The sequence below is a fragment of the Lissotriton vulgaris genome, chromosome 12 (genome assembly GCF_964263255.1).
Source record: "Lissotriton vulgaris chromosome 12, aLisVul1.2, whole genome shotgun sequence".
Taxonomy (NCBI): Eukaryota; Metazoa; Chordata; class Amphibia; order Caudata; family Salamandridae; genus Lissotriton; species Lissotriton vulgaris.
In genome coordinates, this window is record NC_141700.1 from 672,404,268 (window position 1) to 672,431,721 (window position 27,454).

Consider the following 27,454-nt stretch of genomic DNA (forward strand, 5'->3'; position numbering starts at 1 on the left):
TCATTGATGTGGGGTAGAGGTTCACAATCCACCCAGATATTGGAGTTGAGATCCATCAAATCCACAAACATCATCAAGGACTTGTCGGCCTTGCACGCCAAAACAATGGGGGCCAACCACTATGATCCTTCGATGGCTCAATCACACCCATGATACACAATCGTTCTAACTCACAACTCAGTTTGTTGCACAGACTTAATGGTACCTTGCACACCTTGTGTGTTACCGCCTTTGCCCCTTCCTTGAGGATAATGGGTTACTGAAAGCTTTTTAGTTTCCCCAAGTGATTGCTAAATATCTCAGGATAATTCTGGATCCATTCCACCGTACCATCATCAGATGGGGAAGCTGATGAGGGTGTACAATAAAATTGCTTCAGCTCCTGTCTTGTCTTGACAGAACCACGTCAGGATGCTTGGGATCCAAAATGATCCTGAGCTCACCTTATTCTTCCCACCCAAACAAATGTGCACAGTCTTTCACATCATACACAGTTCCAGTAGCAAGATCCTCAAGGAATCCTAAATTAGCTTTGAATTTTCTACGGACCTCCACCCTTTGGCCACAGTAAGCAGAAATCCTAATGTTCAACTGTTGCAACAGAATGCCTTCCAAGCCTTTAAAATCTTTGACATTGATGAGTGTAAACAGGAAACCTGATTCAGATAAAACATTAACCTTCTTGCCATTCACACTAATCACACAAGCAGGAGATTTACTCTTGTGCAGCTCTGCCATGGATGGTACTTCTACTATTCCCTCAGCTAGTAGAGAGGAAAAAGATATCATCAATAACATATTTTCTTCATCACTAGAGTTAACAAAGTCTTCTTCAAAAGTTTTTATATTTTGTGCAGTGGCCTTTTGCATTGCAGTAGCTCTGAACATACGCGTGACATGCCCTTTTTTTTTACGGCATTTAAAACATGTCTGATTCAGAGCAAAACAATTCTTAGCATTCCCCAGATTCGACTTGCTCCCACAAGAGAAACATGGCAGTTCCACTTTCTCAGTTTTGACTCTGCATAAATTTGTTGTTGGGTTAAGTACAGAACCGTCTTTTGTCCCCTTTAAAGTTCTGATATTATGCTTCACATTGATCTGCTTAACTTCCCCAGACTGTACAGTGCCATTTATTTCCTTCATACAGAACTGAGAATGTTTAATGCTTCAGGCTAGAATGACGGCAGTTTCCAAGTCAGGATCCTTGTTAGATAATAGTTTTTTTGGGATTTTCCATTTAAATGTTCTTTCGATTATCTGATCACGGATGATCTCATCCCTAAACTTTCTGTAGTTGCAAGTGGCAGCTAAAGTTCTGAGTGCAGCAACACAATCATCAATGGATATATAGCTAGATTCAATTTCTGTTTTTCCGTTGACGGGATTTTACTTGCCGCGCACGGAACCCTCGTGAAAACGTGCTGTTATGCAGGGGATTTACCTCCAAATTGTAATATTCCAGAAATATATTGTGTTACACATTCGAAACGATATATACTAGAGAACCAAACAGAATTAAAAAAAGAAATTGAATCTAGCCTTGAGAAAGCCCAGGCGCAAATCACCACAGAGGGCAAAACACGTGTCAGCTGTCAATGTTCAATTCTGCACCAATAAAATACAATTTTTTTTTTAAAAACTGGAGCGACCTCATCATTTGAGTGACAATCGGAATCAATGACTACAGGATTCAACCTTAAAATAATACGTCTACTAAACTGGAAATCATACTCTCTTCCCCCAAAACTGTTCAATTTAAAACTCTAAAAGGTCCAGAGTTTTGAGTATGTTTCCTCCTCTTTAAAAAAACCTGTGTGAAAACAGATATAGTTCTGGAATCCTTGGACCTTATATCCTCAAGCTAATATAAACGCATAGTCAACAAGTATCAAAGAATCACCAGCATCCCCACCACATACTTGGGTGATCACCAGCTCAGTAGATAGAGTTTTTAAAATGTTTCTTTCTTCAGAACCTAAGTTTTAAATCAACAATGCCTTTTTCTTCTTTGAAGTGAACGTGTTGCCATCAATGGCTTCTAATTTAGGCATCAAATGTGTACTTCCATTGTTGCCAATTTTATGGAGGAGTGCCAGCTGACTGAAGGAAAGATGGTGTTGCTAATACCCGATCTAATGGCTGCCCATGCGTGGGTGAGTTGCTGCTTTACACCAACACCAACGTTAACCAGGAAAAGTAGCCTGGCTAGCAGTTTAATGTTGTAGTAAAATATTTAAAACAGAACATAAAATGTTTATATAGATGACACCTCAAATTTAAAGCAGGTGTACCATAAAAATGTTGCAGAGCTTAGATGATGGGGCTCCATAAACATGTGCCAGAAGATAAAATTACTTATAAGTGCCTAGCCCCAGAAAAAACAAATGACAAAGGATGCACAAGATTGTTCCTTGACTTAATTGGCATCAGGTGTGCACATCTCCAACCGCATAGCAAAAATCAGTAGATGGTTAGGGTGTGCGTGTCACCGTAATGGACACACATTGAAGCCTGAAACATAATGTGTATGTCACTGATGGACTAATTGTTCAAAAGGATTCATAAGATGGGGCAGGTACGTTCAAGGTGTGCGCATCACCATGTGTGCATTGCTGACTCCATCGAAGTTCAGCGATACGCTACGGAGTTTTGAGGTGTGCTCATCACCATGTGTGTGTTGACGACTCCATCAAGGTTTAGAAATGCCACAGATACGTTGTGGGGTGTGCGTGTGAACACTCCCAGCGTTGTCAAGGTAACACTCACACCAACGCTTCCCTATACCCCAGTTGGTTGCTAGGCAGCTGTGGCTTGAGCGTGCCTTCTCTCTCCACCTCCTTACACCCCTCAATGACGTGGCTGGGTGGGAGCAACCTTAATTTTGCTTCACACAGGGAGCCAACTCCAGCTGGAAACAGTGTTGTCAGGGCCTCCATACTGCGCAGAACACTTGGCAGCACACGCAGCAGAAACAGAACCTTCACACAGGTATCACAGGAACAAGACCATGAAGAGGGGCAGAACACCAAACAAGTGTCTTTAGAGGAATGCTGGAGACAACGGACAACTAGTCGCCACTGAAAAGAAGCGCAACACCAAGTAAGGTTGCCTTTTGTTTATTCCGTCCAACGTCTCACAGCTGCCAGCAGCAACTGCCTTCCTCCCCTGTCCCAAGATTCCAACCAGGGAACATCCTCAAGCCCCTCACTTCAACACTCCAGATCCCAACATTTACACATTTACATATTTAAATATCCATTATTTTCTGTAGGGAGAAAGTCTGTTTTATATTTATTTAGAGGCTATTTTTTTCTGCTAACATCGGTTCTAGAATATTTGTAGCATTTTCAGTTCATTTTCCTGAAAGAAAGGTGTAAGGAGGTGCTGCTATTCGTCAGGCCAGGTAAGACCTTTTTTATAGGGTTTTGGAGGTAAAGGGATGCAGGAAGTAGTAGTAGTTAATGGTAGTTACACTGTTTTGTGGTTGTTGGAGGGTTTATTGGAATTTTTTTAAGTTTTTTTAATATTGGTTTGTGTTAGGCTTAAGTTGTTTTTGTTTGAAATATATTCATATTTCATATTATATTTTGTTATGATATGTGCTTTGTATACAATTATTGTTATGTTTATGTTACATTCAAATATATGGTTTTTGTGGGTGGTTATTGTGTCTTTTTTTTTACAGGTTTACAGATTTGAAGGTATTGTATGGATATTTTAAATTTTCTCTTTTTTAAAGTAAATCATTTTGGTTTCTAGCAAGCCAATATTTTTTATTTTATTTTCCTTTGATTTGTCTGTTTTCCCAAAGAGTTTTTTCTTTTTCAAAAATATTGGGTTTTTATGTGACCTTAATATTTCTGATTCCTTCAAAGAATCTGTAGTGGACCCGTTTTAGTTTTGCATTTCTTTTTGTTTTTTTACATTTCTTTTTCCCTTTTTGGTGGATTATATTTTTGACAATGTTGTTACAGAGGAAGATATGCAGCTTCAGTACACAAGCTATATTTAAGTTATGCATTATAGGGAGGGCCATTTTATTTTCTAATTAATGTGTATTGGATATGATTGTTACTTATCCTATTCTATTTTTTGCATATTATTTAATTGTTTCTATTTTATTTTGCTTGTAGTTTAGATTTTTATAGTTGTTGCTTTTACGTTTTTTCAATAATTAATAAACATATTCAATTTATTCCCAATTATCATTTCTAATCCGAGTTCAATATATATTTTGTTCACTGATGTATAAAAATACTTTATTTAATAATTAGTTAAAAAATTATTTTATTGCTGGTGGTTTTTAATTTTTTTCTGTTTATTGGGTGTTGTGTAGGAAATTTAATTTTTTATGATAGGGTTTTGGGTATTGTTTCTAAGTAGTTGTTAACAAAGAGTTTTACCTTACATTTCAGCATTTCCTACATTCTATTAAGTTGTTGATTACTTTAGATTTGATTTGGGTTACTGATTGATCCATTTGTAGTTCTTTGCAGCTTTTTTATTTGGTCTTCAATGGGCTACAATGAATTTGTACAGTGTAGGTTGGGTTCTGCCTAGTGTGAATTGGAAGTCATTGTGCCATTCTTCCACTGCATTATTTGTTCAAGTTTCCTGAGGCATTGTGCTGTCAAAGACATTCCATTATAGTATTTGAAATTTGGGTTTGCGTCTGTGTCCTAAGTGGGGAAGTCTGCCAACCCAGACATCTACAAAATAGTCCATTAGGAGACTTAGTGCTTCATTTATGACAACTGGTGCATCACTGAGGTAAGGCAGCAATGTGTCAGAAACATTGCAATGTGGTACGACGGTTTCAAATGCCTTAGATGCATCGTATTTACAGTACGGCATACCATGGTGAAATGTCCCATGGAACGTAATAAAAATGTTCTTTCACATGATTGCTGCAGCAGAGAAAACTGACGCATTTGTAGCCAAAGTGACAGTAGGCTGCTTTGCTGCACGTAAAGCACCGCCTGGCATCACACTATAGTGTGTCATCCATCATAAATCCATTAAAATGAGGAGCATTTTGAAAAAAACATGTTTACCACATCTCAAAACAGAAAGATGCAGCAGGCAGCAGCAGCCAAGGCAACAACTACAACAACCCCAGCCCTAGCCAGGATGTCCACACAGACCCAAAGGGGAAGAGGAAGAGTAACTTTAGTGAGATGGAGAATCAAATGCTGGTAACAGAGATGACAAAGTATGAACATCAACTCTTTGTCACCTCAAAAATTGCCCTTAGGGAAGAAAGAGGCCATTTGGCAGTCCATAGTGGACAAGATTAACAATGATGGGCAAGCAAAGAAGACAGTGTTAGAGTGCAAGAAGCACTGGCATGATTATAAGCATAGGACTGAGGAGAAACTGCCCATGAACCTGAGGGCAGCCATGCGGACTGGAGGAGGAGGAGGAGGGCCGGAGGAAAGCTAGGAGCTGACCACCTTGGAGAAGCAGCTGACTGCAGTCATCCCAGCAGAATTTGTGGCAGAGGTTCCCAGAAAAGACAGTGTTCTGTATGAAGACCAACAAGGCCTACAGGGTAAGTGGCAAAACGGGACAAAATGGGCACAAATGTCATGCTGTGCAGCACAGCAACATATGTCCCTGTGCTGCCCTGTGCTGCGTGCAAGCAAAAGGGTAGGAATCTTTATTATGTACAGTCATAGATCACAGAAATGAAACTCATACTGCCCAGTTACATGTTGTACAGGTCAGGGTAACTTTTGTATACTGGGACTTGTAGTGGAATACATAGCATGATTCACCAGAACTACAAGTCCCACAATACACAGCAAAAGCATAGACTGGAACAACACATCATGTATGGATATTTGAACTCTGTTCAACCTGTAGGTGAAAATGCAGGTCGCCTTGCACCATGAGGCTAGTGCTTCTTACTTGTGCCTATGTAGTCAAATCTGGACTGTAAAGCAATGGAATGGAATGGGGTTGTCAGAGGATAAACTCCTCACCCAAAAGAGGGGTCAGGGATGGACCATGTGAATTAACACCACTTAGGAACAGGTGAAGAACCACGTGCAGTCACTAGCATAAAAATACATTGCACTCAGCTGTCCCGATGTGGAGGGTTAGAGCACACAGATGTTGCCTGCCATGGTAGAGACCAACCTAACTATTGTCATGCACAAATTCATACTGGTGGTGGGGGTGAATGCAAGTGATGCACACCAGAGGACTGTTGCCCTCATTGACAGGAATTTGTCGTAGGGCAGTGTAGCAAAGTGACCTAACTCAAAGTTAAAGACAGGAATGCATGGTATTAATGCAATATGGTGCATTCCTGTCCTTTCTCCCTGCAATGGTGCCATTTCAGCAGCATTGTTCTAATGAAGGCACCCTTGCACCAAGGGTGCCTCCGTTGCATGCAGGATTGTATTTTGTGCATGAAAGGGCACCTTCCTGCACAGAAAGAATACTAAGAGCCATTTTCCTCATTCTATGAATGCTGCAGAATGTGCTGCAAAATACAACACACATAGAAAGCGAAATAAACTAGGAGTAATAAGGAAATTTGTCCTTGTTATGCCTAACATAGGGAGGAGTAAGGATTTTGTTCTTGCATAGGTTTACATGTTTCTGTAAATCTGAGCAGCGTCAAAATCCATGGGTGCTGTTGAAAACACCCATTGCAATGCCCATAGAAGGACTCCCGAGCACAGAGTAAGGCGAGGCAGCAATTTGCACTGCATTGCCCTACTCAAGATTGTTTAGGCCACTCAAAGCCACACAGGGTGGGTTTGTGTTGCTTTATAAATCTGATTCAGAGCCTTGTACCACTTTACGCTGCAAAAAAGATGATACAAGGCTCACATAAGTGTTTGTTGAAAGAATAGTTGTTGTGTAAGCTTGTTGAGCCATGGTAGTGCAGTGCACTGTACATGTTGCTTAGCACATTGAACTGGCACTATGTCTGAATGGGGAGACATTGCATAGCAAGGAGATGAGAAGTGACGTGTGAACTCAAGGTAGCCTAAGCAATGCACATGCGCTGCTTTGACTGATAGTGTCATACTTACTTTGCAGCTGGGACGGTATGACAAAGAAGAGGGCATTGGTGTACTACAACCTACATGTGATTTGGACGTGGGTGAAGATGTAGCGCATGCCAGGAGCAAGCCCTAAAAATAAATGTATTTCCATGCCACATATGTCAAAGCAGAAGGATGTGAAACAGGGAATTGTGAAGTGACCTGTATGAACTATGTCGCCAAGAATATGGGCAGGATTCAGGGTTGGTTGAAGGGTGAGGTGTATGGGCCTAGTTGTGTAGCAAACCTGGCAGGTACACATCACAGAAAATCACAACTAGCATGTGCAGTACATCTTGACACATAACCCTCAAATACAGGCATCCACACAGCACAACAAGGCAGACTGCCATGGTGTACTGTGTGAAAGGCAGACTGCAGGATCAAATATATGACACAACCCACATCACTTTCCCTGGAGCTGTGGGCTAAGTAGTGGCCATAGGGAATTCAGGCACCCTGGTGACTTAGTGCAAAGTGCAATGTAGTGGTTTCAATATGTGAAACCACATCCAGAATAGCCATTGTGAAAAAGAAAGCTAATCACCAAGGCAGATGTGGACCTTACATCAACTTACCCACATACATAGGGCAGGCCAGCAAGCTGCCTAAGTCTGTTGCAAGATGTGGTCTGACACGAAAAGTCACCCTTGTCACACAATGGTAGTGTGAATAAAGCTGAGATGCTGTCATCTGAAAGGCAACTACAGTGCAACTTGTCCACAATGCCTACGAGTCACATGACCTACACATTTATGTTGAACTCAAAGATAATGAGAATAAAGTATGTATGTCACCCAGATTACTAATGTCAACATCAAGCATAGATTATAATTAACTTATCTCTATTTCACTCATTGCAGAGGGAGAACAACACCTCCTGACCAGCTGTCTGTCCTGGATGACCAACCTGCTCACGATGATTTCCTGCACCCCATGGATGATGACACTTTTTGGAAACTCCTGAACTCTATTGGAACACCTTCTCTAGTCATTGGAGAGAATGACATCATTGCAGGGTTTCCAGAGGAACCGCCTACATTGGGACATACCCCATTAGTAATCCCAAGCCCAGCCCTGGACTCCGAGGACCCTCAAGTGGCCTTCAAACAACAGGTGGTTGGAGTACAGCGGCAGTTGGTAGATGAGGAGTGGGCGGGATGGAGACCATAATGGCCACCCTAGAGAGAGAGACTCTAGGTGCTGCAGTCCCAATAAGGACACCTCTGAGGCAATAAGAGGTATCTACCCTCCATTCCATAGTCTGTGGTAAATAAAGTTATTACCCTGTCATAATTTCTATACATTAATAAGGAATAAGGATAGCTCATAAAATGAGAGGCAGAGTCCGTGGTGTCCGATTCAAAAGGGCTTTATTTAATACAATGACTCGAGTCACTGGAGAATCGGGTTCCATCACCACTAAGGTTCAGGAAGGGTCGACATCTAAAGTTTTATTCACATAACACATTATATATAGTAAAGCCATACAATTACAATGCATAGAGAAGGCGGAGCGCTCCAGGCGGAGCAAGTGAAAGAGATAAGAGCACATGGGCGTGAAAGAGGGTGTGTAAGGAGGTGTGTACATGGGTGTTCACTTGATGAGTCATAGGTGTGTCATAGGTGGGTGGATGCATAGAGGAGGTCTGCAGGGTCAGCAGGAACCTTTACCCTACTTGTGCGCGTAAAACTGGTCATGACGTGTAACTGGAGAGAGCTGGGGGGAAGCTGACTTTAGCACTAGAAAAGGAGTCTGGGATGTCAGAACGACCTGCACCTTTGGCATATCTGATATCTTGTGTTTGGAGGATGCATTGTCTGAAGTAAAGGTCTCTCGAGTAAAAACTGTTCATCACTAAATGCTAGTGTGTGCATATATTTCTTCGTGCATTGCGTGGGGCCATGGGCCTTCTATGACAATGGGTTCAGTAAATCACTTGAATGGAGACAGGAAGGCTAGGCCCTATGCTCTGCAGACGGAATATGTTTACCCCTTTCACTAGACTGGAATGTGTTTTTCCGGAGCTGAGCAGATAACTGTAGGCAAAATACCGTCTTGGCAGGCCAGGCCGGGCACCTCTCGGCTGAGCAGGGAGTAAGGGAGAGGTCAGGGATGCATAACTAAACTGCAGCTTTCAGAGTCAGAAGAGGCTCGGAGCTTGAATTCAGGGCCTGGCTCGGCTGGGCCACAAAAATGTGTACATCTCGACTTTTAAACGTGTACCATGTAAATGCATTGGCAACGTAGGCCTCAGTGTGGAATTAACGTTTCATTCATGGAGGGCCTAATAACTGACATGCTAATGTTGAACGGAAATGCAGAGACATTATTATTACAGGCATGAGAAGGGAACTACATGATAATATGGACATACATGGGGCATAGGTACATGGATAGGGTGCGAGTAGGGGACACACTGGCCACATAACATTTTCTGTTTCCTCAAGTCCCTGACTGACATTACTGGTGTCATGAGGCAGAAGCAAGAACAACCGTCCTGAGGATGTGACTCCAGTGAGGTTGTCGACCAGCTGGGGGCTATACGCACAGAACCCCACAATTAGGAAGGACTTTTTCGTGTTCACGGACTGCTGGCGGTCTCGCGTTCCCCTGGCGTGAGCTTCGTCGTAATAGAGAAGCTGAATTTATCCAACTTCGACTCTCGCCCAAATAATACTTAAGACAGACGACAAGCTGTCTTCTACCTCACTACGGTTTTACCCGCCAAACACTGAGAGATGAAATATATCATCTAGTCCTCACGGGTGACATTATTATGCTATATACGTAATAACCTCCTACATTGTGACCTAATATTGGAAGGACCAAAATTCTGGCCTGTGGATACCTACTATATGAGATGTGTCTTATATTGTGGGAACTTTTTATAAAAATTTTATCCTGATGAAGGTGTTGGCTTGAAAATTTAATTTGCCAAAACGAAACGCGTCGATGCCCTTGTGTATTGGGATACATTAAATCATTGGATTGTACTACGCTTCCAATTGGATAAATATGAATTACAAAATTGGAATATGATTTATTGAAGAGTATACTATTGTATCCTTGTTTTATCTTTTAACCATTGTGTTGTTCTTTTGTTCCCACCGTGTTATCATTTTCTGCATATATTGTATTAGGATATATGGTTTATCCTTTTTTAATGTAAAAACCTTTTTTTAAAAAAAACTATTAAACTGTGTACTTTTTATGATTTCTGACTAATTTTTGCATCATCTCTCAGTATTGCTCCTATTTAGAAAATTGCTCTAACTAGTAAGGCGCTGCATGTAAGTGTGTTTGATTGTTGATTACCGTTCCAAAGGGGACTATATTTGATGACAGGCTATACGCACCATCCTTGAATCTATGGAGTGGAGACAGGACTCCTATATTGCAACAATGGTGCCTTCCACCACAGTGTTATTACTGTGCTGAAAAGCCACCAGTTCCTTCCTTATTGCCACAGGAAACTGTTGCTATAGACAGGGGAGCCACATCTTCTGCCCCTGAAGTGTGTGTGTGTGCCTCAGATGCCTCCTGCACCAACACCACCACCCACATCAGTGGACAAAGACGAGGACTCCAACCTTCTCCTGCAGACAAATCCCTGCTAACATTTGTCTATGACACTTGGCCAGTTTCTCATTGGACCTGTGTTTAGGATCATGCCACCACCCTTGTCACCTGGTACTGTCCCCTTTTGCATACCCATCTGTTGATCAGATCCATTTGTGGTCTGTTGATGTGGCCTACCTTCCCTAATGGCAATGTGAACCTCCTCCTCACTGGAATACTCCTCCTTATCATGTAACAATACATGTATTCCTAATAGACTCTGTCTGGACATACTTTGGCTCTCAAACAATGTTGGGGTTGTTTCTGCAATAACTGATACTGTGAATTATCCTGTACACAGCCCTGTAAACAAATGCACTACCAAGAACGTGTGTGTATGTTTGTTGCAGATAGGACTATCTACACCATGGTCGATGTGCAGAAATAAAAGACACTTCCTACCATCTCTAGGAGATTGCACTACAGTCCCGATCACTTTCTCTTGTTGGACAAGGTCAAGCATCAAGGACCACTCCTGCCATGGCATTATGTTGAAAATCCCTTTGGACTATTGAACATCATGGTGTGACAATAAGCATTGGTACCTTCAGTGCCACGCAGAGAAATAGGTTAACTAATCACAAAATTACAGAACTGCACAAAATGGGTCATGTGACACAGGTGAGCCACTAAAAAGTGCTCACACATCCACCGATATCTTGTTGAGTTATCAGGACACTATTATCATGCACATATTTCAGCCTCATTGCTTCAACTGGAAATAATATATTAGTACTATCATAATGTGTGCACTGACAGTAAGCAGATATTCATGGCCAGACTCCTTCTGTATTGCATTAAATCTATTCCACTCAAGGATGTAGAAACTCAGTGCTGCACCCTGGCAGTCATTAAACATGAACTGCAATGACTAAGTATTTGGGGGTGGGGGGGACTCTGTCAAATGATAAATGGTTAAGCAAGGCACCCGGAGATGTGTAGGAACGTTGTGTCCCTTTGGCCCTTAGAGTCCTCACATTCATTGAGTGTGAGTGTAACCACACATGACATCAATTGTATCATGTACACACATCACATTATAGTGGAGCCAAAACACACACCCTGGAATCAAGCTACACATCCCTAGGCTAAGAGGAAGAGTCAGGCTATTGTCTATTCTAATTTTGCAAGTTGTTGGACAATTTCACATGCACAAAGTCCCTCACATAGCAGTTACTCAATGCCAAGGATTATTGATGTTTTCAGGCAGGTGGGGGGCACTTTCATGGATAATAACCAGCAAATAACAATGACGTACTAGTACAATGGTGCAATTGTAATTGTGTAAGTGGCAGGAACCAGTGTCGCAACACAGCCTGGAATGGGTAATATGGGGAGACAGATCCATCCCCATCCCCATCCCCACTATACATGTAACATAAAGCACACACAAAGTGCTACAGTAGGTGACTATATGTGTGGAGCTGTGTGTCCATCACACAATGAGGAGCACTTACAGAGGTCAAAGATTGTTCAAGATCCCTTAAATGACTCCATTGCAACATTGACTGACTCTTGACCATCTATAAACACTGCAGAGAATTCCAACATCATGTGTTCAAATCAACCTAAGCAAAACTGACTTCAATGCAGTAAACCATAATGCAGTTGTGAAAGTAGAAAAAGATTTTAGAACAGAGATTGTAATTCGCAGCAACTAAAACTACATAACCTACCCTACCTAGCTAACACTACCAATCTAAGCCTAAACTAATTTAACTTACCTATCCTACACTAACACTACCTTAACCTACTTAAACCTAGCTTACTCTATGATACACATTTACTGCAACAGACATGTAAAACATCAACTCCCCACCCCCTTAACACATATAGGCACACAATACAAACATACTCTATAACTATACATAAACTAACTACACATAAAATTCTAAACAAATATATGTTTTCGTTGGTGTTTATTATTATATATTTTTTTTATAAACAACACCTAAAAACTCCCCACCCACTAACAAATTATAAAACTGAAAAATCTAAAAACTATAAAAATACAAAAAATTACTACAAGCTATCTAATCAAAACCTTTACTATCTAATCACTAAATAAAAAACTATCTATGTACACTAATATATTAAACCAATCTAAAAGTTCACACCAGCTGGGAAATCTGCTCAACTGCCTCCTCCAGGTTGATCAGGCAGATGCTCTGCTAGCCTTGATCCTCACGTTTGTCATCCACTTTCCAGTTCAGTTACTGTAGTTCCCGGATAATGGTGTAGTGGAACACCGATTATGGTTGTGTTGCCTCCTGGACAATGGGGCCACACATTGTGTGGTTGCTGGGGGAGCTGGTGTAGCAACAATTTGGGCTGATTGTAGCTGTCTTGGGGATGGTCTGGCCTGGTTTGGCCCTGCTCTGTTGTGGCTTGTTCCTGATCTGTTCATGTGAGGGGGTGACATTCCGGACATGACGGTAATGTTCCCAGAGGAGTTCATATAGTGGGTCTCATTATCTGTCATGTTGTTTAGTTTGCAAATAGAAATAATCACTGTCAGCACATGTATATGTCTACGATTTACAGTCTGACATTGTAACATATCTCAAACTTTCTGACCCAAAGTAAAACCAGCAATGGGGATACATACACGGCCAATAGGTTATTACTACATAGACATCCCCTACTTGAACATGGAAAAGTGAGTCAAGTGCCATCTTTGTGGGAGCGCAAAATGTAACAGTACTCACAATAAGATGGATACCATATCATACAGGGCAAATATTCACACTCAAGAAGATGTCCTGTTCTACATTTTGACAATAAGCATGGTTATCCTAAATTGGGATTTTTAATTGCGTCCTGTAAATGTGCAGATCATTGAATATGAACATAAGTATAAGTGGATTAGGTGAAACAGTACAGGCATAGTGGCTTGCCTCAGCAGACCCCACCTGGACAATCACAAGGCTGCACACGTAGCTGCCTTCACTGACACAGTGGCAGATAGTCAAAACATGGATATTGGGATGCAACCCCTGTAGAACATGCTTGGGAACCAGCAATGGCATTTACCCACAGGCAATAGTACAGAAATGTCAACAATATCTCCTGCTTCAGACTTGTAGAGAAAACAAGAGGAGCCATACTTAAACATGCTCATGTAAACACATCATCCCAATGCTGCATTTAGAGCCATACATAATTACATGAACATAGTATCTCATTAGTGTGTGTCTGCTTGATGGACTGACAAGCCATCTGGGAGAATCATGAATTTGCTATGAATTTTGGGCCTTTGCTCTATGACAATGAGGGATACACAAGTACCTCTGAGGCTGTATCATAACAGATATATATCATGGTACACTAACACATCCAATATCTTAATGTCCATCCTATAATTCACAAACAAATGAACAGACAGACATGTAGGCATGTCATTGGTGGTCAGTCATGGCCCGAACATATTACTTATGAAGATGAAATATATGTTGCAACTACCATAATTTATTGCATTTACATAGTGATGGCAGCCTAGGTGCCATTGACATACATGTTGACATATGCCAGCATCCATTTTGTCACTCTGCTACGGGATAGATCTATAGGCCTACATTTATGGGATTCTGGCATAGGGTAGTTCAGGAAGGCACCTTGCTGTGCTGTCCTGCCCCAAAGTAAAAGAGTAAGATGGCATTGTATTTATGCAGTACAGTGCATTCCTATACTTTCTCCCTGTGCTGGTGCCGTTTCAGTAACCTTGCGCCAACGTAGGTACCCTTATGGTGCAAGGATGCCTCTGTTGCACAAAGGAATTATTTTTGTGCATGTAGGACTCCTTCAAGCACAAACACAATCCTAAGTGGTGTTTTCCTCTTTCAATGAGTGTTGCAGGCAGAATGCAGCACATATAGAAAGAGGAAACAACAAGGAGAAATAACGTATTACTCGCTGTTAGGCCTCACTTTGGGAGGTGTATGGATTTGACACTTTCTCAGGTTTACAAGAGTTTGTAAATCTGGGGCAGCATGAAAATTCATAGGTGTTGCAAGTGAAAAAACATTGCAACTCCCATGGAACGCCTCTCTGGTGCAGAGTAAGGCGATGCAGCTAATTGCGCTGTGTTGCCCAACTCAAGATTAATGAGGCCTGGCTTCAAAAATCTGATTGAGAGCCCGGCGTCACACATGTACCACTTTATGTGGTGCAAAAGTGACACAGGGCTCTCAAAACATAACGCCCATGGTGCATAACACAGAAGATATGTTTGGCCACCATTTAGGTCAGAGAAACGTACATATCTTATCTTCAGATACCAAAAACTTGCAACATGTCTGAATACATGAGGCTCATTTAAGTTATGACATTTGCTTTAGGGTCAGAATGTGTGTGTGTCTGATTCTATTACACCTCTCGTGTCCATACGTTTCAGCAATGGCTGTGTAGCATTAATGCACATTATCTGCCCAAGCTTCCAGCACAAATTGGGACTTTAAAAAATGAGCCCTGCCCAGACATGCTAAACAAACCATATTTCACAGTGCCACAACATATGGTGACTCAAGATCTTATGGTTTGTGCCATTTGTTGTTTGAGGTAATGTGGCTGTATGGAACACATGCAGAGTGTGTGCCTGATGATGCTGACTTTGCCCAAAGCTACATGACTACTGATGTGCCACTCTAATTCCATCTTACAAGAGGTGTACTTATGTGGGCCTGCTTCCATACAATTTACAGTCTCAAAATTCTTTGACCGTGAGCAGTCCTAAGCACACTTTGGGTTGGTTCTGTAAAAAATCACAAACTGACAGCTCAATGGTGGTAGCTGAGTGTTATCTCCCACCACACATCTCAATTGATCAATTCCTCGTAGATCATACAGAGACATCAAAATGGTACATACATGTACTCATCACTCTTACTGGTAGCATTGGGGTCCTGGACAATTGCACCCTCCCCATGAGAATTGAAGATGTTCACCTAGGAGACTAGGAGACATGAAAGAGGACATAGCATTGTAAAAATTATTTAACAAATGTTAACTTTTTTATTGGCTTAGCTATAATAGCCATGTATTTCTAAGGTATACAAACGCACTAACACACATATGGAAATATGCCCAGCTCATTGCATGCATCTAGTCAGTTTGTAGCCCTGAGTAGGCTGGATGGTGGAGTTCAGATGTTACCATCCTGACATGCCTAGAGCATGCATCAAGGATGTGATTGATTAAGTAATGGTGATGTGCACATAACATATGGCTCTCCAGGGGAGGCATACCGAGGAGATGTGCCTTCATTTCTCCTTGTTTCGTCCTCTTTCCATGTGTGCTGCATTCTGAAGTTCACTTAGTGAGAGAAAAAAGGATCAAAGAATAGTTTTTATGCATGGGGTTGACCCTTCCAGCACAAACACAATCCTGCATGCAAACGAAGCACCCTTGCACCATGGTGCAAGGGTGCCTATGTAGGCACTAGGCTGCCAAAATGGCGCATGCGCAGGAAGAGTTGACAGTAATGCACCCTATTGTATGAATATGGTGCATTTTTGGGCCTTTAACATTGGTGTAGGGCAGCCCAACAAGGTGAAATGCTGTGCAGCCCTGCACCAAATTCCCAAAAATGAGGGTCTAAGATCCCTTACTGTACATCATCTCCCCATTTATTTGTCCACTACTATACATGTTGCACGTCCCAGTATAGTAGTAACAAATCATGTTTACGTTTAGCATTTCAGATGAAGATACATCACAATATGCAGACAGAACATAGATAAATAACAACAGGGCCACCACTCTCAAGTCCCAGGTAGTCAATTACAGTAGCCTCCCTCGAGATGATGCCGCCCATCTGGGCTTCAACTGGTGGGTAGTGTGCCCAACCTTGAAGGTCTTTCTTGTCCTTATGTGGGTACCCCTGACTCACCCTACTAAAAGGCCACAAACATCCGAGGGAGGTAGTGTGATATGAGCCAAATAAGCCCTCTCAGCAGTGGTTCTACAAAATTACATTCCCTCCCAGACATGACCCCAAACCTAACAGAAAACACTAAATTACCTACCTAAATGCTAACCCCCTACTGACTAGACATACACCCTACAGTACAATGACAAAAGACTAGACAAAACAATGACACAGAACAATATATGAATCTGACAGGGACAATAAATGGACAAAACACACACTCACAGTACCATATCTCACACTCTACTCTCACACACTCGAAAAAGATCTCCTACATCAAAAAAAGCCTAGCAGAGAGAGGGTGAAAGTGAAAGTAACTTCCTAGTTTGCAGCCTGCCACACCCAACACGTCACTTCCTGCCTATATGCTGCCCGTTTTTCACAAATGCGTTCAGATGCATTAGTACTGAAATAGCCAGAGCATCAGAAATGCACAACGCCCTCGCCACAATGCTTTTTCAATGCGTTGGTGCTGATGCACGCCTTACTACCCACGCAACAGAGGCAATGAGACTCCCAAATGGGTCAATGCACTGGTTCTGACCTATGCAACTGGCCTATTGTCTGTGATGCACTGTAGTGAATTGTGCAATGCAGGTAAACACAACTTGGGGCCACTTTCCTTGCACCTCTTCTCTTACCTAATAGCCTTGATATCTTTGGATGTCTGGATTTTCAGTGGTAAAAATGCACCCATGTGTGATGTTTAGCCTTCATCCTGGAGAAATATTGAGCAACAATATTTTGATTATGATTACACATATATATATAGTGATGTGTAGAGACATTCCTACATTCTTATTGCTTTTTCGGTTTGTAGTATGCTTGAGGGAATGTAGATGGCTGCAGAGGAGGGTTATTATTGGTCAAGTATATTGCTTTTCAATGCCTATGACATACACCACTGTATTCACCAGTATGGCCATTATCTAATTTAACACAAATTTTCCGATTTCCTGCCATAAGATGTGTTACAGATGCAATACACACTTACGGACGGGCAGGGACTGATAGGTTCAGGTAGTCTACAGTGTTTGTGGCATCCTCTCTGACATTTACCTGGGTAGATATGATAGGTATGCGTTTAGGTCAATATAACACATGTTAATGTTGTCCAAACTTTATTTAACACACTGAACTAGACAACTTCCACCATGGAATGTTGTGGTACAGACATGTCTGCTGTCTAGGCTTTGTGTCTGACACAGTGGGCCTAATTACAATGTCAGCACTATCTTAGTTCTGGGGCAGACCGACCTCAGGTATGTGGTCTCGATCTCTTAATTAGGATGCAACCGAACACTGTTCGGTTGCATTCCTACATTTCCCTATGGGAGTACAGTGGCGGTGGGTCCATTGGGGGCGTTGGGGCGTTGCCCCACAAGCCACCGTCGTCACGCCATGTGCAGTGCAGTGATTCAAAAATAAATTATCGTAAGAAGCGCACTCACAGTCTGCGTGCGTGCGTCAATGAGAGCCAGCTGCCTGTAACGAATCAAGCAGAATCGGACATTACGGAATGGTGTGGGGGCGGGGCTGCGGGAGTGAGTGACAGCGCCAGCTTAGCAGAAATAGGAGCGCAGCAGGCAGCACAGTGTGTGCGCATTTTGGACTAGTCCTTTTTCACGACTGGTCCACGCATGCGCACAGGCCCTTCCCCCTCCTCCTCCTCCCCTACTCGCAGACAGGCAGGGACCTGGGGGTCCCGGGTCTCACATGGGCAGTATTCACCCTGCTCGTTATCCAATCCTGGCGCAGTGGCACTGTTAAGCTGCGCCAGGATTGGCTGAGTAAATACACTGCGCAGAGTTCAGCACTGGTGCCGCGCGTGGGTGGTGCAGAAGTCGGACCCATTTAGAAGATGGCACGGGACGGTAAGTTTTAATTTATATCTTTTTTCATTAAACCCCTCCCGCCAAACCCCACCCGGGCGGCGAGACGACCCCATTTCAACCCCCCACCCACCTGTAATGCCGGCCGGCGACCGTGACTGTGAAAGAAGTTGTCAACTTTGTCAAGAAGTTATTAGGCACGACATGTTAAGTCCCAGCCTCGCTGCAGCCTGTCAGGCTTTCTGCCCCCGCCTTTATTTTGAAACGTATTTGAGGAAAGGCAGCACGCGGGTTTGGTTACCACGGCAGGCTCGGCAGCTTTGGTTGAGAGGGCGCTGCTGGCTCTAGGGTATTTTTTACATTTCTGGGACAGGGGATGCTGTGGGGCGCCTTGTAATGCCACAAGCCTGTAAGTAATGCAATTTATTAAACATGCTTATTCGTCCTCGTTTTCTTTACCTCTTTGTTCTTGCACTTCTCTTAACCCCTTTACTGCTAAGGCATTATTCCTGCCCTCATATAATTTCCATTGAAATCAATGGAAAGTCCATGACGAGTTACCCTTGTCATTAGCGGCGAAAATAAATGGTTACCATTTTCTTTACATTGTGGATTCCGTTTTTTTGTGCTTTTTATTTGTGCTTTCCCTTCCCTCTTTGACTCCCCATGTATCTGTTCCTCTCCCCGGACCGTCTGTGCCGCTCTGCTGTGTCTCCTTCTCCTGCCTCGTCTTCCCTGAGTACCTTCCAGGTTTCGTTTCTTTTGTCAGCTCCCAAACTACGCAGTGAACTTTCCCTCCGAGATTTACTCTTTTTTGTTCATTTTTTAATGAAAATGGTGATGGGGCATCTTGTTTTGCGCGCACTTCAGATTCATCACACGCTGGTGTCACCTGTTGTAGTTTTCAATGGAGTGTGCCCTTCCAGGGTTCACAAACGTAAAGCACATTCATGTACTACATTTAACACACAACATTAACTATATTATAGCGGGTGCGTGTACAGTAACAACACGCAGCAAAGGTGAAGGAAGCGTACTATTGGCCCGCTTCCGTCCATTTCATCATGCTAAGCAGGTTTCTTTTCTTTACTTGTGGGCACATGGTAAGAATCCACCCTCGATCACTAGACCAACGTGAAGCATCATAGATCATGATGCATTGATGTAATGTAGTGCGCTGGTCACCCTGAGCAGTATTTGGCACTGCAATAACAGCTGTTGTTATTGCTACCCTAATCAATGGTAAGGATTTTACCGGCCTAAGCATGATGAAGGGCTTAGTAGACCTGGCAGAATTCTAATCTACAATCCTGTCAAACACAGATCCATACTGCAGTAGCGGTGCACCATTGGGGCATAATATCCTCCAACTCAATCGGTACTAAAATCACAGGTTTAATCTAATCCTGAAAGGGCTGTTCATGCACAGTCCTTCTAAAGTCGAAAATGAGCAGAACTGACTTTGGTACTGCAATCAAAACTTATATTTCGTCAGTTTGTGTTCTGCAAAGATGCACTAATCACTCCTTATTTAGAGCATATTTTGCCGTTTAAGGTGTGTTGGACTGGCTGACTGACAAAATGGCATGGATTCTATAATATTATCAAGGTAAAGGTCTTTGATAGGCGCACAGTGCAACTGGAACTGAAAACAGCCCTAAACGGACACTGAATCCAAGAAGCATTAAAAAGTCACTGTTGAAATCATATTGCAAATATGTCAACTTAGTATCGTTTGTATGGTTGCAGTGTGAGTTCATGTTGCATATATAAGCTGGTGTGTGTTTTAATTTGTGGATTATTTTTTAGGAACAAAAAAACATTTTAGTGAAAGTTGTAATTGCTATTCTCAGTATCTGAGTTAACGGAAAAAGAGGTCACTTTCTTATTAATGCATGAAGGTATTAGGAGATTTCACTTCATCAGTTGCAGCGCACTTAAGGATTAAACAGGTGGTCACACACAATCTTATCCAGGACTCGGTTTTACTGAAGTGGCAGTGCAGAAATCTGTAACCTGTGGTTTGGTATCTTAGGGAGCACTTATCCTGTACAGTTTTTACTGCTCAGAATCCTCTATGTCAGAAGAAATATTAACCCTTCTGAGTCTAAAACTTTTTTCCAAAACTGCTACTGAAAGTGTACTCCGCCGTTTCTGTGAGAAAATCAAAATGCAGTATTTGTAGAAATATATTATTTTAGATACATGTGCACCTAAATTGCACTTTACAATTCACTTCTAGGTAGCTTATTTATAAATAAAGGTTATTATTTCGGCAGGAAATGAATAGACGCCTAGCCATCACTCAACAAACTCATAATATTGTTCTAATAAAAATAAACTCTGCTGTGAGAAGAAAAAAATATGCAGCGTGGCATACAACCTTAGCGCTTATAGTGTTAGGGAGTTCTCCCTTTGGGTGTGCACTTGGGGGTGTTGCAGAGCTCATGAAATATCTTTGGAATAAAAGAACTTCGCTTTTGGTTTTTTTCAAACTAAACTTACAATTCTATCCATTTTATTTCAGTACTACATCCCACTCTCCATGTTTTAGCAATCCCACTTTAAGATGATGGCGTGTTGGAATGGGCTAGAACTGAAATAGATAACAGAGTGAGGTGAGGTATTGAACTCGCTTACACAATCTACTGCCCTGCCCAGGGAAAATTGGCAGAACAAACTAAGAAGCCTGTAGGCCATTAGTGACTTGAAGATATTGTTCTGTTTGACAAACAGCCGATTGACTGGGTAGAACTGGAGGAAAGATGATAATTTTACAAGCAAGCCAAGAGGTAATATATACAGAAGAGAAATATCTTTTGTGATCTTGATGTTGTAGCAGTTCAAATTTGTGATAATTACCAATATCCATAAGCATCAGAGAAGTGTGGGCCGTGCTAGCAAGGATTAAGAGTGTAACGCAGGCCCCTGCAGCACTGGTGGTGCATTGGGGGAGCCAAACCTTTCGGAGGGCCCCCAATCCTTCATAGGGCCCTGATTTAGCCCACAGCCAATGAATATCTGTGAGACATATGGGAGACTCAGATACCCCTTATTACCTTCTGTAGGGGTGCCCATCATGTTGGTTTACACAGCTAGTAAGGATCCTAAGAACTGTGCGCCCTGACACAAATTCCTCACCCCTCATGCTTCTTGGGCGCCCAGTGTTCATGTGGGTCACATTTTCTGGTGCCTTTCTCCAACGACTGAACCCTCCAACTCCACCCCACTCTAGATAACTCACACACAGGCGTGCAGCTTCCTCGTCACAGCTCACCATAACCAAGGTGGACTCTATAATATCTCAGCAGCCTGTGACCTAGGCAACCATTCCACTGCACCTGTGACTTATTACCAAGTGTGACCAGCATGTCATTGACAGATTCATTTCCTTTGCCCCTGGTCACTCCTTCTAGATCTCCTGGTAGTAGTCACCCTGCTCATACCACTCTTGGGTGTACAATCCATAGTTGTGGTGGGTCTATTTACATTCCTTGGTGTTTTCGTCTAGTCCTTTGGATTATCTGATCATCACTCTTCTAACACAAATATCTCCCCCTTTCCACTAATCACCTCCTAACTTTATTCACAGAGATCTTCTCCTTTCCACAAATCACCTTCCAGCAGCTACCTATGTTATATGACCTTTCTTTATTAATGTAATAACTACACTTTCACAATTGCTCCATTAACCTTCCTGCTTTCTCAAATTTGCTTGAAAATGCACAATTTTTCCACTATTTTTCTCTAAAATTTCTCGGGGGGACATTCCCCCCGATCCCCCCTCAGGTTGTTCGAGCTCACTTGCTACGGTGCTATATGCTAATCATTTTACGCCTCACCGCTTTCAAATGTCACCAGCCGCCACTGTGGGAGTATGCATTAAGGCCATAAGCCGGCAATAATGCATGCTCCCATAGGGAAATGGGAGGTGCGCTTCATCCCGGCACCCCATGGAAGGCACCTCAAGGTGCCTATCAAGGGGTGCAGGGATCAACAGGGGGCACCATAGGTTCACCCTCGGCCCCCAACTGGATGCCCCACACGCAAGGGGGCCCAGCTAGGGGCCCCCAAACACGTTTTATGACATGGTTTCCATGTTGGACAGGCCTACATGGAAACCATGCCAGAAACCGAGCATCGTAATCCCAAGGGCGGAAAAGCCCGCCCTCTGGGATTTCAAGCTGGTTGAGACTGGCCGACTGGCTCCTTGAGCCCATTGGAATCCAGCCGGAATGCCTGGGCGGTTTCAATTCCAACAACTGATATATAATCAGCCGGTTGGAATTGAAATTGACGATGGGAATCGGAAAGCCTTCTACTAAAGGTCAGAGGCTTTCCAACCTCCATCGTAATCAGCCCCTATATGTGTGCCTCATGCACAATGCACCATGGAACATGGCATTGCTAAATATGTTTGGCTACTGCTTGAGCATCACAAGTCCAGCTGGAGTAGGCCAGGCAAGTGCAAAGAATCCCGACTGACACTATATATAGTAAATCAATGCATTGCATTACTCAGCTCCTAAGAGGGGTTCCTTGAGCTTTGCATGTGGTTAGCCATTTACATATATAATATGATTGATTGAGTAATGGTGATGTGCAAATATCTAATGGCTCTCCAGGGGTGGCACACAAGGAGAGATGCATTGATTTCTTCTCATTTTGTCCTCTTTCCATGTGTGCTGCAGTCTGCAAAATGTGCACCAACTAACAGATGTCACCAGGTCACCAGGTAAACTTCTAGGTCTCAGTGAGTACTACCTTCACAGTAGTTTGACCTTGACATTTTGAATGTCTTTATGTCCTGTGTACAGCAGCGGACATAGATAGAGCACTGGGGCTAATGGCATATTTGGCTTCACAGTAAGATGCACCATTACAATCACATTCATTGTTGTATGTAACAGTTACATTCTTGATTCAGGAGGCAAGTGTGCTTGCATTGGGCCTAGATGGCCAACCCTGCACCGGTACAGGTCAAGAGTTGAACATTTTAAGTGCTATGTTAGATACTAACAGTTCACCTTTGGGTGGATGATATATTTGTGATCCGCTCAACTATGCAGTTTTCCACTCAGGTCAGAGGTACACAACTATTGCCATGCTAAGGTAAGTTCATATCTAAATCACTTAATCTGACCATGTTCAATGAGTTATGTGTAAAAATATGCATTTATGTCTGACTTTTGATCTAAGTGAAAACATACTCTTGACATTTCAGTATCCTTCAGCCATTCAGATGTTTGCATGTAACCTATCCAATTTCATAGTGCTCTAGCCATTTACACACTGTACAATGTCATCTGATCATGGTGCCTTTTTAAAGGCTTTTGGTGCTCCTTGCATTGCAGAGCAATGCATGGCAAAATCGTCTTTTATCTACTGTACAATGATGGGGTATATGTGACTTTGTTGTCAGGAAATACTTCACATGAGCTTTTCTTGTAGTAAGCCACACATGCATGTACACGTTCTTTACAAATGAATGCTTTTTAATGTTTGTATGACAGCAGACCTTTGTCCAAAGCAAATGTCGCTCATGATCTCTGATGGTATCTGCAACAATATGAGTTCCAGCAAAACGCCAATATCAGCATGGGAACACATTGGAGAGACGCACTGCAATGTGTGGTTATTCTCAGGTATGGTAGTTTGTGGATAGTATTCCTACCTTCACAGAGTACCATATATTGTACACTTTGCTGTTGCACAACACAACAAGACTGCTAGCTGTGTAGCTTTCCACTGCTCAAGTGCAAGGGGGGAGTAATGATCAATTTGGATCTTTAAATGTGGAATGGCTGGCTTGTCCCTTTGATGTAGTCCACTGCTTCACATAGCAGCTCTGCATGTGTGCAAATGATTAATATGAGGCATGGCACAATGTTGGTCAATGGAATGATGACATGATAGTTACATTTTGTGGCCTACTTCTAGTTGACGAGATGTGAGTGAGTTAATTTTTTACTGGTACTGTGACATACATGCCAATGCACATAATGGATACACGCTTTTATTTCCATTTTGAACCTTCCTATTTTTTCTCAACATTTTGTCATTCAAAGTATGTGTAATCCAACTGAAGATTTTTTGCACAATGTGGATGCGTCGCCTATTTCCAGCCACTGTATTTTGTATTTCTCCACCATCCTCATCCTCCATTGGGTCCTGCTCATCAGGGACCACAAACTAGTATGCTCTTGCAGCCCGTAGGAGGAGTATAGCACTCTCCCTCTCTGATATGTTCAAGTATATGAACCAGGACTTCAGCACTCCAACGCTTCTCTCAACAATGTTACTGGGCTGGGTCAATGCCTGATTGTAGTGTTTGTCTGCATCAATCTTCGGATGAGCTAAAGGGGTCATGACCCATGGCGGGAGACCATAAACTTGGTCAGCTGAAAGTTAAACAATAAATACAAATGTGAATGCTGTCTGTTCCAGTTACATTTATGTCCGTGTGTGTTTTTTGGTTTACTGAATGTCTCAAACAAATTTCTCACTTTAATTCACAAAATGTATTACTTGTATAATTGCCCATAGGTTTGCACATGTCTCTTCCAGTTATATGAGTGATAGAATATGTTGAGCAAGGCCTGATACATTGTACACTTCTACATCCTGACTTTCATGTTTTCTAGTTGATTACTGCGATGGGTATTTAAAGATGTTCCTGATTACTCAATGTTTTGTATACTCACTACATGTGTGAAGTGACAGTTTATGGCTCAGAAATTTGCTATTGTATATGGGATTGTTAACCTGAGGACGCTGTTGTGCCTTTTCCAGGTTGGAATTTATTCTGTTTCAGTGATTGATGTATGACATGTTTGGCTGCATTGTGTTAGACTTAGTAAGTTTCTGGATTCATATTCTTTTCATTTGGGCTTCTTAGTCCACAGAACAAGTGAGCCATCACATTAATTACATCAGTCAATGTCGCGGTCAAGCTATGTGTATGTGTGAATGTAGACTGTCACTTTAGTGAGACATATGTGTTCATATCTTTTTACGATTGGTGTCACAATCTTTTCCAGTATTGACATTTACACATGTCTGGGGCCTACACTGACATGGCATGCCACACATGACCTTTCCACATACTTCTTCCTGTGTTGCTTCATTAACTATGATCAACATAGATTTTCCTGCCATGTGTGACACACTTACTAATGTCCACAGTACTTGTTCTCACACCATTGAACCACTGACCTTGTTGACCATTGACTGATATCAATAGTTGGTCCACCATAGAGGAGACATTGATCTCATACATGTCTCCTGTATTGCTTTTGTACTCACGTTGGCTTGTCTGTTATATTATGTTAAAATTACTTGTTAAGTGCACATACATCATATGGTTTCTTGGCGCTGAATATTAGGAATAGCATGCAGCTAGCTGATTAAATAATATGCTTAAGAGAACAGCCATGTTTTTAAGAGTTTTCTGAATTGAAAATAGCACAAGGGAGATCTAATATTTAGAAGGAGTTTATTCCAAAAACGAGGGGCCAGAACAGAGAACCTAGCTCCGCCTAACATCTTCTTTTTAAAAGTGGGGATAATCAGGAGGTTGAGGTGGGATGACCTCAAATTCCGAGCAGAAATATAACTCTGGGTGCAAGTAGAGATTAATTCCGGGCAAGTGTCATGCAAGGATTTAAAGATAAGACACCAAATCCTGAGTGCACTACGTTGTTTTACTGGTAGCCTTTGTAGTTTCCTCATTAAGGGAGTGATATGGCCCTATCTAGGCAATTGGTAAATCAGTCTAGCTGCCTGGTTCTGCACCAGTTGCAATCTTTTTGTTTGATTTTTGCAGGAGGCCAAAGTAGAGAGAATTTGCATAGTCAATATGGGAAATGACTAGTGGGAAAACAACCTGAACGAGAGCTTCAGAGGTAAGGAAACTCCTAATTTTCCTGGTCTGCTGGAGCTGGAATAAACAGGTGGATCCTACAGACTCAACCTGGGGATTCATAGAAATATTGTCGTTGATCATAACTTCGAGGATCTTCACTTAGGTAGAAGGTATGGGGTGGATACCCAACACAGCAGTCCAGTTGGATATAAAGGGAGAGGTGCTATTGGTAGAGGTATTGAATCGGGGGCTGCGCTAGGCAACTCTAACTCACTGATTAACAAAGGCTCTTCAGACTACAATGAGGAGTCTGGGGATGTGTTAGAAAATAAGCAAGCAGCAGACCTAGCAGTAATCCAGGTGTCCGGATATAAGTTGAGGAGTGCGGCAAAAATCACTGTGGTTCCGGATACTGTTAGGGCGCAAAGGGAGGATAAGGCTCTCACCCATATCAAGGAAAAAAACAAAACCTCACACGAGGCTAATTCTAAGAAAACCACAAAAAAAAACAGGTAGTAAAAAAAATAACAAGAAAACTAGCATTTTGGAGAAAAAAATCAAGACAACACCTTCACTAAACTCTTTTTTTAAAGTTATTCCCAAAACTTTAATACTGAAGCCCAATTTGGCAAACTCTGCTGAAAGTGTGACATCAGTGTCAGGGGACGAGGGGGTCAGTGCTTCACCGATAGAAACTCCTGCTTTAGATTGGTCTGGTGTTTTAAGTCCTAATCGCTATCAGCTTCTTATGGCCGATATGGAAGGGGAAGACCTGGCGGACTCGAGTAAAGCACCAGCAGTGTTAAGACCTGAGGAAGTGAGTGAGTTGACTTTGTCAGATTCGAATTCGGGGGCAGTGAATGAGTTGACCTCCTCAGACCTGAATATGGGGGAAAATTCTGATATGGCAATAATAGCCCTTCTGAAGAAACTGGATTTGGACATGCACAAGGGGTTTGAGGAGTCTAAGGCGATTCAGGAGAATATACGTGCTTCCTGTACTAGTCTGGAGGTCAAATTCAGTGAATTGAGCTCACGTATGGTAGTCCTAGAGGTGGAGGCAAAGGACCTCCGAGACTCAGTTGCAGATAACTGTAGAGAGATTGAAGAAATTAAGTTTAGAGAAAGGGCACAGGAAGAGCGAAT